The sequence below is a fragment of the Bos indicus x Bos taurus genome, chromosome 8 (assembly GCF_003369695.1).
Source record: "Bos indicus x Bos taurus breed Angus x Brahman F1 hybrid chromosome 8, Bos_hybrid_MaternalHap_v2.0, whole genome shotgun sequence".
NCBI lineage: Eukaryota > Metazoa > Chordata > Mammalia > Artiodactyla > Bovidae > Bos > Bos indicus x Bos taurus.
Window position 1 is genome coordinate 31415656 of NC_040083.1, and position 12850 is coordinate 31428505.

A 12850-nucleotide genomic window follows, 5' to 3' on the forward strand; every position below is an offset into this window, starting at 1 on the left:
CACGTAATGTTTAGAAAATGACCACTAAATAGTTTACTTTTCCTGCAGTCTCTGCAAGCAGTCTTAAGTTAATGGCACTTAGGGTAATAGATTCATATATTACAAAAGAAATTTTTCTCTGGAGTTGAAAACCCATACATGTGAAATTGGTCTTCAGAATAATCTTTAGTTTGAAATGCATAATTACTATGCAAAAGTTATCAGAATTTGTGATCAGGGTTAGCTGTTCTATTTGACTCTCAGTCATAAAATTGTCCAGAAACCTATATAAAGGACTTGGGCATATGGCACAAACAAAAAGCCAACCAAGGCTATGTCTACAAATTAAGATGAAAAGAATAAGGATTTCCTGTTCATAGGCTCTTGTTAAGACCACCAACATGATTTATTATAGCCTTATCAAACCATGGTTATTAAGATTTAAGTTTGTAAATCTAAAATGTTATTTTTTTAAAATTTATTTTTATATTTTGTTATGTATGTAACTGTCATCATTACTATATAAGTAGGCTTCAGTGACCAGATTTTTTTTCCACTATGTTTTCGAATGGAATACATAATTGTTGCATGTGGCAGTATTTTATGTTTTTTTAAAGGTCAACTTGATACGTCATTGTAAAAATATTTTCTCTCTTTTTGTATATATCCATTCTCTTGTTAGTGAACAACTGGATTATTTTCTTGGATTTTTTATTTCATTTTTTTGTCTTATTACAATGCTTCTATAAAGAGTCTTCTAAATGTTTCTTTTTGAACATATAAGAATTTCTCCTCATGAGTATCTAGGAAGTGGATTCATAGTCATAGGATTCATGAATATTTATGTTAGTTTTAAATTGTTTTCCAAAGTGGTTGTATCAATTTATTCCACCAGAGTGCTTAATATTGGTTCACGAACTTGCTAACACTTGGTAATAATAGATTTAATTGACATATACAGATACAGATAATTCATTCATCTTAATGACTAATATGTTTTAATACTATTCTTGTGATTTGATCCCTTCTGTTTCTTTGATTGTAAATTTTTTTCATGTGTAGTGCCCATTTTTTGTATGTATATTTGATTTTTTTTTTTACAATATATTAACCTTTTTATTTTGTATTAAAATATAGCTGATTAACAGTGTTGTGCTAGTTTCAGGTTGGAGAAGGCGGTGGCACCCCACTCCAGTGTTCTTGCCTGGAGAATCCCAGGGACGGGGGAGCCTGGTGGGCTGCCGTCTATGGGGTCACACAGAGTCGGACACGACCGAAGCGACTTAGCAGCAGCAGCAGCTAGTTTCAGGTGGACGACAAAGGGACTCAGCCATGCATATACATGTATCCACTCTTTCCCAATCTTGCCTCCCATCCAGGCTGCCACATAACATTGAGCAGAGTTCACTGTGCTATACAGTAGGTTGCCCATTGTTTATATTTTCTGTCTTTTTGCTGTATAAGACTTTTTTATGTATTCTGGCTTCCTAACATTCTGTCAGATAACTATATTGAAAATATTGAAAATATCATATTCTAATTTATGGCTTAGGTTTTGCATTCTTGACACAGTTTTCTGATGATTAGTAGTTTTTTCATTTTAATGTCATTGTGTCAGTCTTTTACTTTGTTAATAGCTTCCATATCTTGTTTAAAAAATGCTTCCCCTTGTATAAGCAATGAACTATTTTTTGATATTGCCTTCAGCATTAAAAATTTAAATATTACTTTTCACATCAGTCTTTAAATGCATATGGAATTGGGTCTTCTGCATAATGTGAATAAGAATCTCAGTTAAATTTTTATTTCACACCAAAACTCAGTTTTTTCTAAGCACCATTACAGACAGGTCTGTCCTTTCCCAATCATCTGCAGTATCACTCTTTCCGGTTTTCATTTATGAGTGGACTTATTTCTACCATTGCTGTTCTGTTCTGTAGGTGAGTTTGACTATCCCTGTGTCAATGCTATATATTTTTAAAAATCTAGTCACATCATAGGTCAGGAATCATTGTCAAAATACATGTGGAACACTTCTTGGCCCCCTGCAGAAATTATTTCTAAGATTTCTTTGATGGAAGCTAAGTTTTATACAATAATTTTGCATTTTAAGGTTAGCAGATGCGCACTATTATATATAGAATGGATAGATAGCAAGGTCCTACTATATAGCACTTGGAACTATATTTATTAACACCCTGTAAGAAACCATACAGGGCTTCCCAGGTGGCTCAGTGGAAAATAATCCACCTGCCAACGCGGGAGACATGGGTAGAATCCCTCGGTTGGGAAGATCCCCTGGAGAAGAAAAGGGCAACCCATTCCAGTATTCTTGCCTGAGAAATCCCATGGCAAGCTATAGTCTATCGGGTTGCAAAAGAGTCAAACATGACTTAGTGACTAAGCAGCAGCAGCAGCAGCAATAAACTATACAGAAAAAGGAACAGAAAAAAGAATTGGGCTATTCAGAAATACACACATGAGCAGGATATAAAGACTTATTAGTAACCACCATTAGTGTACATTCATATATTCAAAGCTGATGTGAAGCTCGTATCTCAAGAAAAAGGGCTAGTCCTTCCATCCTAATGTTTCCTTTGAAGTCTTACAATTGTCATTTATAAAAGATGGAATCAAAAAGCTAAAGGATAAAGACCAAGAATTTAGGTTAAGTTGAGGAGAAAAAGAGTTTCAGAATGCCTTTTTTCCCCAGAAATATTTCTGATGTATGTTAGTATATTTAGTGATCATTTGTGGCAAACAGTATTGAATATGTTCATTGTCCGATTGGATTGCATGTTATTAAATTATATGCTTAGTTATACTAAGCTTAGTATAATAACTAGAATACCAAAGGCATTAAGGCAACTCAGAGTCATCTGTTAGGCTGGTCATGTGGCTTTGCCTCATGGAGAAGCTTAAATTCTGTGAAAGGAAAGAGGAAGAATGTTAGGGTTGTGTTTTTGTGTCACTGAGCAGAGATTCAGTCAAACATAACATTGCTATTTTAGAATATTTCAAGTTGACATTTCAGACAATGTAGTTTCTGATCAAATGTGCCATTAATTTCTTAATTGAGTTTTCTAAACTCCAGGACAACAGATGATGAGATGGTTGGATGGCATCACTGACTCAATGAGCATGAGTTTTTGTTGGCTCCAGGAGTTGGTGATGGACAGGGAGGCCTGGTGTCCTGAGGTTCATGGGGTCTCAAAGAGTTGGACATGACTGAGCGACTGAACTGAACTGAGCACAGTATTGCAATTACTAGTGTTGGGGTAGTTAACAATAACTTGATTTCTGTATAGTGTAATTCTCTCTTGCTAAGTTTATATTAAAACAAAGTGTTTCTTTTACTGATGATTTCTGTTCTGTTTGTACAGATGGCCTTGTTAAGAGTTCCCTACAAAGAAATTTTTAAATATATACGTATATATTAGGTGTTTAAGTCAAAATAATAAAAAAATACCTGTTTTAGGGGTGGAATTAAGTAGTGCATTTGTTGTGTAGTTAAAATTAATTAACTACTCATTTCTAAAGATTATATCAGCACTATAAGATTTGTAAAAGATAAAGTTTCCATTATTTTGTGATTTTTAAACATATCTCTATGGTCATCATCATGACCATATCCTCTTACTTGGCATTTACTGGGTGCTAGGGGCCCAAACAGGGTTGATACTCTGAAAAAAACAGGGTAGTATAGCCATTATACTCCAAGTCTTTATGAAACAGTTAAATATGTGTGTAGTGAGCATATTGACTCATTTCTTACATTTTTAACCATGGTTTGGAATTATATAGAAATTATCAAACCTGTGTAATTTATCAATAGCATTGATCTACATTCTCCTTGAACTTCTATAATAATATCCATAGTATAAAGCATAGGAATAGTGATAGATTGTTCTAGCAAAACAAATATTTAAGAAGCCATAAACATTCTACAGTGAAGAAAGTCTCAATTAATACAAAATGAATACTCAACCATTTTTGTTTTCTTATTAACTACTTGAAAAACTTAATGTATCAGATATAATTTTAATTTATAAGTATAATATTAGTGATGTTACATGATTGATTTACATTATATAAAGCATTATACTTAAATATATATTATATACATACATAGAGATATTATATAATAGTATATAAATGTAAATGTGTATATATATATGTGTGTGAAAGTAGCTGTTATCATTTTCTACAACATTCCACTGCCTAGAACTTAATCATTTAGCCTTACACTATTATCAGGGAAATCTGTACGTGTGTCAAGAAGCAACAGTTAGAACTGGACATGGAACAACAGACTGGTTCCAAATTGGAAAAGGAGTACGTGAAGGCTGTATATTGTCACCCTGCTTATTTAACTTATATGTGGAGTACATCATGTGAAATGCCGGGCTGGATGAAGCACAAGCTGGAATCAAGATTGCCAGGAGAAATATCAATAACTTCAGATATGCAGATGACACCACCCTTATGGCAGAGAGCGAAGAAGAACTGAAGAGCCTCTTGATGAAAGTGAAAGAAGAGAATGAAAAAACTGGCTTAAAACTAAACATTCAGAAAACAAAGATCATAGCATCTGGTCCCATCACTTCATGACAAATAGGTGGGGAAACAATGGAAACAGACTTTACTTTCTGGGCTCCAAAATCACCGCAGATGTTGACTGCAGCCATGAAATTAAAAGATGCTTTCTCCTTGGAAGAAAAGCTATGATCAACCCTAGACAGCATGCTAAAAAGCAGAGGCATCACTTTGCCAACAAAGGTCTGTCTAGTTAAAGCTATGGTTTTTCCAGTAGTCAACTCGTGGATGTGAGAGTTGGACCATAAAGCAAGCTGAGTGCCGAAGAACTGATGCTTTTGAACTGTGGTGTTGGAAAAGACTCTTGAGAGTCCTGTGGAATGCAAGGAGATCCAACCAGTCAATCCTAAAGGCAATCAGTCCATAATATTCATTGGAAGGACTGATGCTGAAGCTGAAAGTCCAATACTTTGGCCACCTGATGCGAAGAACTGACTCTTTTGAAGAAAAGAAAAACTGAACTGAACTGATTATCAGGAAAGCTGGGAAATGTCAGCTAGCTACAGCCCAAGGAAAAAGCAAATAGAGTTGATGATCAACATAGCCAACGTGATAATTATAAGTATGTATTTTTTATGTCTAATATAGAAACATACAAATCTCATGTATAAGAATGATCATGCTAAAACATTTTGAATAAAGATCTTTGAAATACTATAAAAGATTGAATTTTTTGAAAAATTCTTACGTTAAAAATTAATCTTTGAAATATGTAGATAGAAAAGTGAGGATCTTGAAAAATAAATCATTTTCAAATTTACTAATAAAATAGAATGACATCTACATGCAGTAATGGATTGAGGAATATCAACTAGTTTTGATCTAGCAAGCTAGTTATTTGTTTATATTTCAAATAAATGTTCTTCATCAAATTAGCTTATATAATTTTCTGATTTATAAACAGGTAAAGTGAGACATTTAATAGGTTAAAATTAGGGGATCCAGAGAGATAAATGAAAAGCGTGATAACACAGAAAGACCTTGTGTACATGTATGATTACTGCTATTGTATCTTATGATTAGTCTTGAAGTATTTATATGAATTATTACCCATCTCTTTCTCCCATTTTTCTATATACATGCATGCACATATTTCTTACACTGAAACCTGTAAGGTCCATTTTGTTTGGTTATGTGAAGCAAATTTAGATAAGAAGACAAAGCTTTTGTTTGTTTTTCTTTTTTCAACTATGAGAAGTTTGAAGAGACATCTGGTTTTGTTACTACTCTTTTAAAAATGTCTCCTTAATTTTTAGATAACCTTCCAGAAGTCATACGATGGTAGACTCCCCTGTCCTTTCTACTTTTTCCCTAGAATCAAATTTTACCCTCTCCTTTCTCTCTCCTCCATTTGATAATCCAAGGAGCCTAGACATCAGAAATTACTCCAAAAAAGGGATGGAATGAGGAAGTGGTGAGCGCTGAAATGCTGGGTGTATGTAGAGGGCAGCAGGGGAAGGATGTGGACGTGGAGAGTCCTGCAAGGTGACTAAACAGGATTAAAGTTAGGAGAGTGAGCATCTGTGTGGGAGATGGTCCTCAGGGACACGTTAAGGACTCTGCATGGCTGAGAAAGGTCACAACTTTAAATTAAGCAGAGGATTAAAACAAGTTCTGTCTTTAACGGTGTGAATTTTATCTGTACGGCTTTTAACTGAGAGCACTCTACCAACCTAACCTCTCACATTAGAGTCACAGCACAAGGTTACAAGTGCTATCGGTAATATAAATGAGCTTCTGCACTTGATTGTTCTGGAACATTTAGTATGAGGGAGTGAGAGGAAACAGTATTCCCTGGGCAGAAATTCACATCCATGTAGAAAAGTGGAGGAAAATTTCATTATTTTGAGTCACTATAAGAAAGTGAGGCATGGAGGTTGGCGTGCTATTTATTATAAATGTTCTTGTGCCTGTTTATTCATATCTATTTCTTTCAGCACCTAAAAATTCTTGAGACCTACAAAAAGTTCTTGTTAATGTCAACAGTGGCTTCTTACCTTGGTAAAATATAAGAATCCCTAAGTATGACTTTATATGTTGATATAGACTGTAAAGAAAAAGCATTTTATTTTTAATAAGGAATGAACTATTAGCACTTCTTATTTTATAGTATCTGTCTTTCAAGGGATCATTAATTTCTATTTTTCAACTTTTATGCTTGCTTTTTGCTTGTTTTATAACAACTCTTCATCTAGACTGTTGATAATAAAGATACATGTCAATTAATCATTCATGATGAACCCTTTTGTCTCCATGGACATGAAAATGGGTAAGGAACTTATACTCTCAGAACTTACAATATTGGATACAAGTGTGTGGCATATATTTCATTTAATCCTCACACAAACTTTATAAGCCAGGTATGTTTATTCACAGAGGTTCATAAAACAAAAATGATTGCTCATGTTTACATACCAGTAAAGATGCAATCTGGGCTTTAATGTGTTTTTTTAGTACCATATCCAGAAGTATTTCCAGGACATTACAGCTGACTGTGGTTGTTACTATACAGTTTGAAATAAACATTACAGTTGTAGACAGAGTACAGGGATAGAGCAAGCAGAGAGGGAATTATAAAAAGCAGTAAACTGATGTCCGTGGGACTAAGAAATTGGTTAATAGAAGATGTGTTTCATTTATAAGCTGTGTTAATGACTTGTATTAACCAGTATAGACTATAACCTTTTAATATCAAGCTCCTGTTTAACCCTGGGGTAATGTTCCAGGTGCTATTTGAGTCTCCTTTTAGTCAGTGGTCATTATTAAATCATTTCCTATAATTTGAAATGAGTTCTACTAGTAGGTTATTTTCTTATTCAGAATTATAAGTAGGTCAGTAAAAAATAGAGCTCTTTATTCTTTCTGAAGTAGTCAGTGATTTCCCTCCAGAATGCACAAAAGGTTTTAATGAACAAAATAGAAACCTGATGAGAAGGAAAATTAAGCCCAGATACTAATTAGTGGGAAAGATCAAATGGAAAGCAAACAAAACTTTTCTTTTGAATAAGTGAAGCATAGAAATCCAATTTATGTTCTCTACTCATAGAACATATATATTCAATATTTCCATTATTATTTTAATCACCAAATTCAAAAGGGTCCTTAAAACTTTAGGCACTGCCATTGTTGCAGTTTATTATCTTTCAGAATATAGTGTGGTACACTAAACACTTTTACCTGACCTGTGGATTTAAAAATATAGCCCTAAATTGGTCAAAGATATTAAGCTTGCTTTTCTTATAATTTGAAATTTTCCACATAAAATTATTCTTTCAAAATAAAAGTGATACATAGACACAGCAACTAGAATAAAAAGGAAACATTTATTTTGTAGTAAACACCCTCCCTTTCCTCCCCCCCACCCCCACAACACTATTGCACCATTATTCCCATCTTCTGGAGAGTAGCTTCTAAGAAATTGAAAGAAAACTAATTGACTGATTATACATTGTAATTTCCCTTAGTATTCTTAGCTTTAAAAGTGATCTATTCTTTTCTCAAGTATTTGTTTATTCTTCATTCTTATAATAATTATGCCTTCTCCATTTTTTACCTTATTTTCTATAGTAGTTTTTCTTTGTTGTTTTTCAACAAAGCACAAATATTGACAGTGATAGAGTGGAACAAACTTTAGGAATTGTAAGGACACAGATTTGAGTTGAACAAATTCAACAAAGATGAAAATCATTAGCAATGATCCAAGAGTCTCTTCCTACTGGAGGCATTCAAGCTAAGGGTTGACGAAGCATTAGTGATATCCTGGAAGTGATGTTCAGATTAGGAAGAAGTTTGGACCACTGAGTGCTTAGTTAACTTGCAGATTCTATAATTGCTTCTAATATTGTGATAACCTTTGCAGTAAAGACTTGTAGGGCTCACTCATACAGGTTCCTGTCTTCTTACAAGTATGTGGGGATTATATTTTGCTGCCCATTGTAGCTAGGTAGGGCTATATGACAAATTTTGTCTGTGGATCATGCACAGAAGTGAAGTATCACTTCCAGGCTGAAACAGTTAATTGCTTGCACAGTTCTTATGTCCTTCTTACTTGTGCCTGATGATTAGGAAGGTAGCCCCATGGCAAAATGGTAGGGCTACAAGATCCATGCTGTCTGGACTACTGAGAAGCTACATAGAATCTCAAGCAATGCATGAGAGAGAAATACAAGCTTTTAATGTTAGGAGATTGGGCATTTCAACATAGTTAGCATGATATATTGGAGAAGGCACTGGCAACCCACTCCAGTACTCTTGCCTGGAAAATTCCATGGATGGAGGAGCCTGGTAGGCTGCGTGCAGTCCATGGGTTCGCAAAGAGTTGGACACGACTGAACAACTTCACTTTCACTTTTCACTTTCATGCATTGGAGAAGGAAATGGCAACCCACTCCAGTGTTCTTGCCTGGAGAATCCCAGGGACGGTGGAGCCTGGTGGGCTGTCATCTATGGGGTTGCACAGAGTTGGACACGACTAAAGCGACTTAGCAGCAGCAGCAGCAGCAGCAGCAACATGGTATATGCTGAGCCTTATCTTGACTAATAATGTGTCTTAACATTGAAAGGTGTGCTTAAGTTTATTTCTGAACTGGCACCTATATGAGGAAACACATTGTCTCATTTAGCTGTCTCAAAAGCTGTGCAAGATGGATGTGTCGACTCTCATTTTCCAGACAGGGGAGGAGCAAAGAGGTTAAATCAATAGCCAAAAGTAGTTGGGGGAAAAATTGGAATTCATACTTTTGGAAGTATTTCCTGGACACTCAGATAAACTTGAATTTCATATAACCACAAATACTTTTTTTCATGTATGTTGCATGAAACATGCATATACTAAAAAAAACAAAATAAAAAATCCAAACTCCTCTTTGTGTATCTAAATTTACCTGGAAATCCTGTAAGTTTATTTGCTAAATCTGGCATTCTTTACTTAGAGTCATTAAGGCACATACTGTGTCTATAATTTCATAATCACAGTATATTTTATATTCTGAAGAGCAGTGCCATTATTTAACTGAAAGGTTTAAAAAAGGCAGTTTATTATTTTCCAAATTATTTTCAAAAAATGTAGATAATTTTATATGAATAAAACCGATGTATTCATTGCTTCTCAACTGAAATGCAAAGACCCAGCGACCACCATTTGTTCTAAGGCAGCATATGACAGCAGCAGCAGACTAACCACAGGGAGTCTCCCCCTGTCCCTGGCTTTGTCTCCCTGCAGGACTTTTCCAGTTCTTGTGAATGTTGTTACTGTTGTTTAGTCGCTGAAGCGTGTCCGAGTCTTTTGCAACACCATAGACTGTAGCCATGTGAATGCTGCATTGCATCAAATGGTTATGAATCCCAAACCTAAAGCTTTGAAGGAGAAAGTCAAGTTTCCCTTTTGTTTCCCTGAGGTGGAGAAAGATTTAACTATTTGTAAATTTCTCCAGCTTTCTAGAAGTTGGGAGAGACATCAGAATTAGGTTATTATTATTTCTTGGTTTTCTAAGATGAAGCATTTGAAATTTATAATTCAGAAAATTCAGACATCAATGCTTGTGATTTGTCAGTAACTTGCTGCTGGATATTTCATATGACTTTTAGAGTAAGAACATGCTTTCAGGCAGAAATAGTTTGCATTCCTTTCTTTTTCTTTTTTTTTTTCTTTATAACTCATATGATCTTGGAATAAACCCCACGTTTGGAGGTTGAGATTCAACCTTTGATTAGTTAAGCATCTGAGTCTGGCCAAATAATTGTGTCTTTGTTGTGGAGAAGTAATAGAAACAGCTTTCTCTGTCTTCCTTTTGCCTTTCAGCTGCCATTTAATAACTCCATCTTTGGGTCCTGCCCTGGGTAACAGACCAGCATACACACACAGACAAATGAGACCAGCCCCTATTCTCAATGAGTTCACATCATTTAAAAAACATTAAGTGCTAAAATGGAGGTGGAGTGATTGGCTAATGATTTTGGATCATTATTTTAGTCAATAAATTATTGATCATCTTTGTGCCAGGCACTGTGAATACAAGGGATACAGATATGCCTGATGCAAAAGTGGTCCTGGTCTCAAGAAGCTTGCATTCTAGCCAAAAAAACCAGGATAAGCAGACACACACAAGCACATACACATACAGAACAATTACCAAATAAATGTGAAGCCCTGACATTTAAACTAAGACATATAAATTAAAAACATTACAATTAGTGATATATGATATGAAGGAAACGGACACAGGGTTGGAAACATGGGAACAAGGCTAGCAGTGGGGAGCTGGGAAACATACTTTATTTTAAATGAGGAGATGTGACCAGATGGAGTTAAATATAAAAAATGTTAAAATACTGCTTAAGATAGTGTGTACCTTTAGACTGAACTTGAAATTATATCCTTCCTCTATCATCTGTAACATGTAATTAATTTCCTGTCATTTTTCATTTCCATTATTCAGAGAGGAAATACATACTTGCATTTACTTGACCCAACTTCTCTGACTCACTGAATGATACATACATAGTTACACACAGAGCTGATAGCTGCTACACCAGTTGCTATTAGTTGTTAAAATATTGAAATACTTTGCCAGAAATAGACAAATAATTTCCCAGATTCCAGTCCCATTACAGCTCCTTTCTCAGCAAGCTTCATACCTTTTTATGTTCCAACAGTTAAGTACAGGGTTCAAGCCAGGTGCCATAGAACTTTGCTTTTTATATCTGTCCAACTGATCCATGTATCTCTTTTACTTAAAAAAATATTTTGAATATTACCCTTGATTTCATCTAATCATTATCAAAAATAATTGATCTAAAATGGAATACTGAAGTTGACCTCTTTACAGAGACTCCTGAAAGTTTCCAAAATAAGGAACATTCAGAGTCACAGATAATGGTTATATAATCATATTGTTGCAAAATTACAGTGAATTTCCTCCAAAGTTCTTAAACATCGGGATCTTACATTCACTGACTTAACATATTAATATTGATAGTTTCAGTTCTTCTGCTCCTCAGTCCTAGAGACACATTCTGAATCTTTTTTACTTTCTACATTAATTTGCCATTATATATGTTTTTACATCTCCTATTCTTAACTAAATGATATTTATCAATATTAAAAAATGAATTCAACATTAAGAAAATTCAGAAAGCAATATTTGTGATTTGTCAGTGAACTGTTAGCAGAATTTTCATGTGAATTTAAAAAATTATGACAATACTTTCAAGCAGAAATGGTTTGTAAAAGGTATGATTTGTTTTTGAAATAATAATTTTATTAGCTTTTTAATTTATTTCTCTCTTCTTTCTTATTTGAGTCAACCAGACTTTTGTGAATCTTTATTTGAACACTAAGAATAACATGAAAAAGACTGTTTCAGAAATTCAAAGCCAATTGAAGAAAGTCCATTTGATTTACTGACAAGAAAGGAAAGAGAGGGTATCTTTTCAAAGTTGATGCTGAAGCTTTCTTGGGTCAGGGAATGAAATAGGGGTTGGAGTGAGTGAAGGTATGTTGGGGGAGATTGTCCAGGGAATAATGGGACGCAGGAAGTGCTCTGTGGCAAAGAAACAGGGAGGGTGCCAACCCATACAAGTGTTGGTAGCATGGTGCACCTCGGGAGATGAAACTTGAATCACAGGATCCTAATGTGAAAGTCACTCAGTTGTGTCTGACTCTTTGTAGACACAACTATACAGTCTATAGAATAGACCATACAGTCCATGGAATTCTCCAGGCCAGAATACTGAAATGGGTAGCCTTTCCCTTTTCCAGGTGATCTTCCCAACCCAGGAACTGAACAGGGGTCTCCTGCATTGCAGGTGGATTCTTTACCAATTGAGCTATCAGGGAAGCCCCCACAGGATCCTACCCCAAAGTGATATTCCTTTATCAGATATGTGGCAAGGAATGGAGAGCCACTGGATTTTGAGTGGTTGCTCTGGACTTGGAGATGAGGTTGGCAGCAGTTACCATGATACACTGAAAATTATCATTCCTTCCCATAATTTCTTGCATCATTTTAAGTTTGAGTCTTATACCCTAGAATGAGGGACAGATTCCCATTACTCATAGGGATTTCTCACATCTCAGTGAGGAGGGAGTTGATATAAGGAAAATAAAATAGTGTTTCTCTCACACCTGAATCTGTGGCCCAAGACCTTCAACAGGCATAATGGAAAACACCACATTCTAAGGGGAAAACACATTTTATTTGGTTGGTCTAGAGTTGGGAAAAATGAAAGCAAGTGTTTTTAGACCAAGCTTGCACTTCCAGTTTTTCCTAGCCCT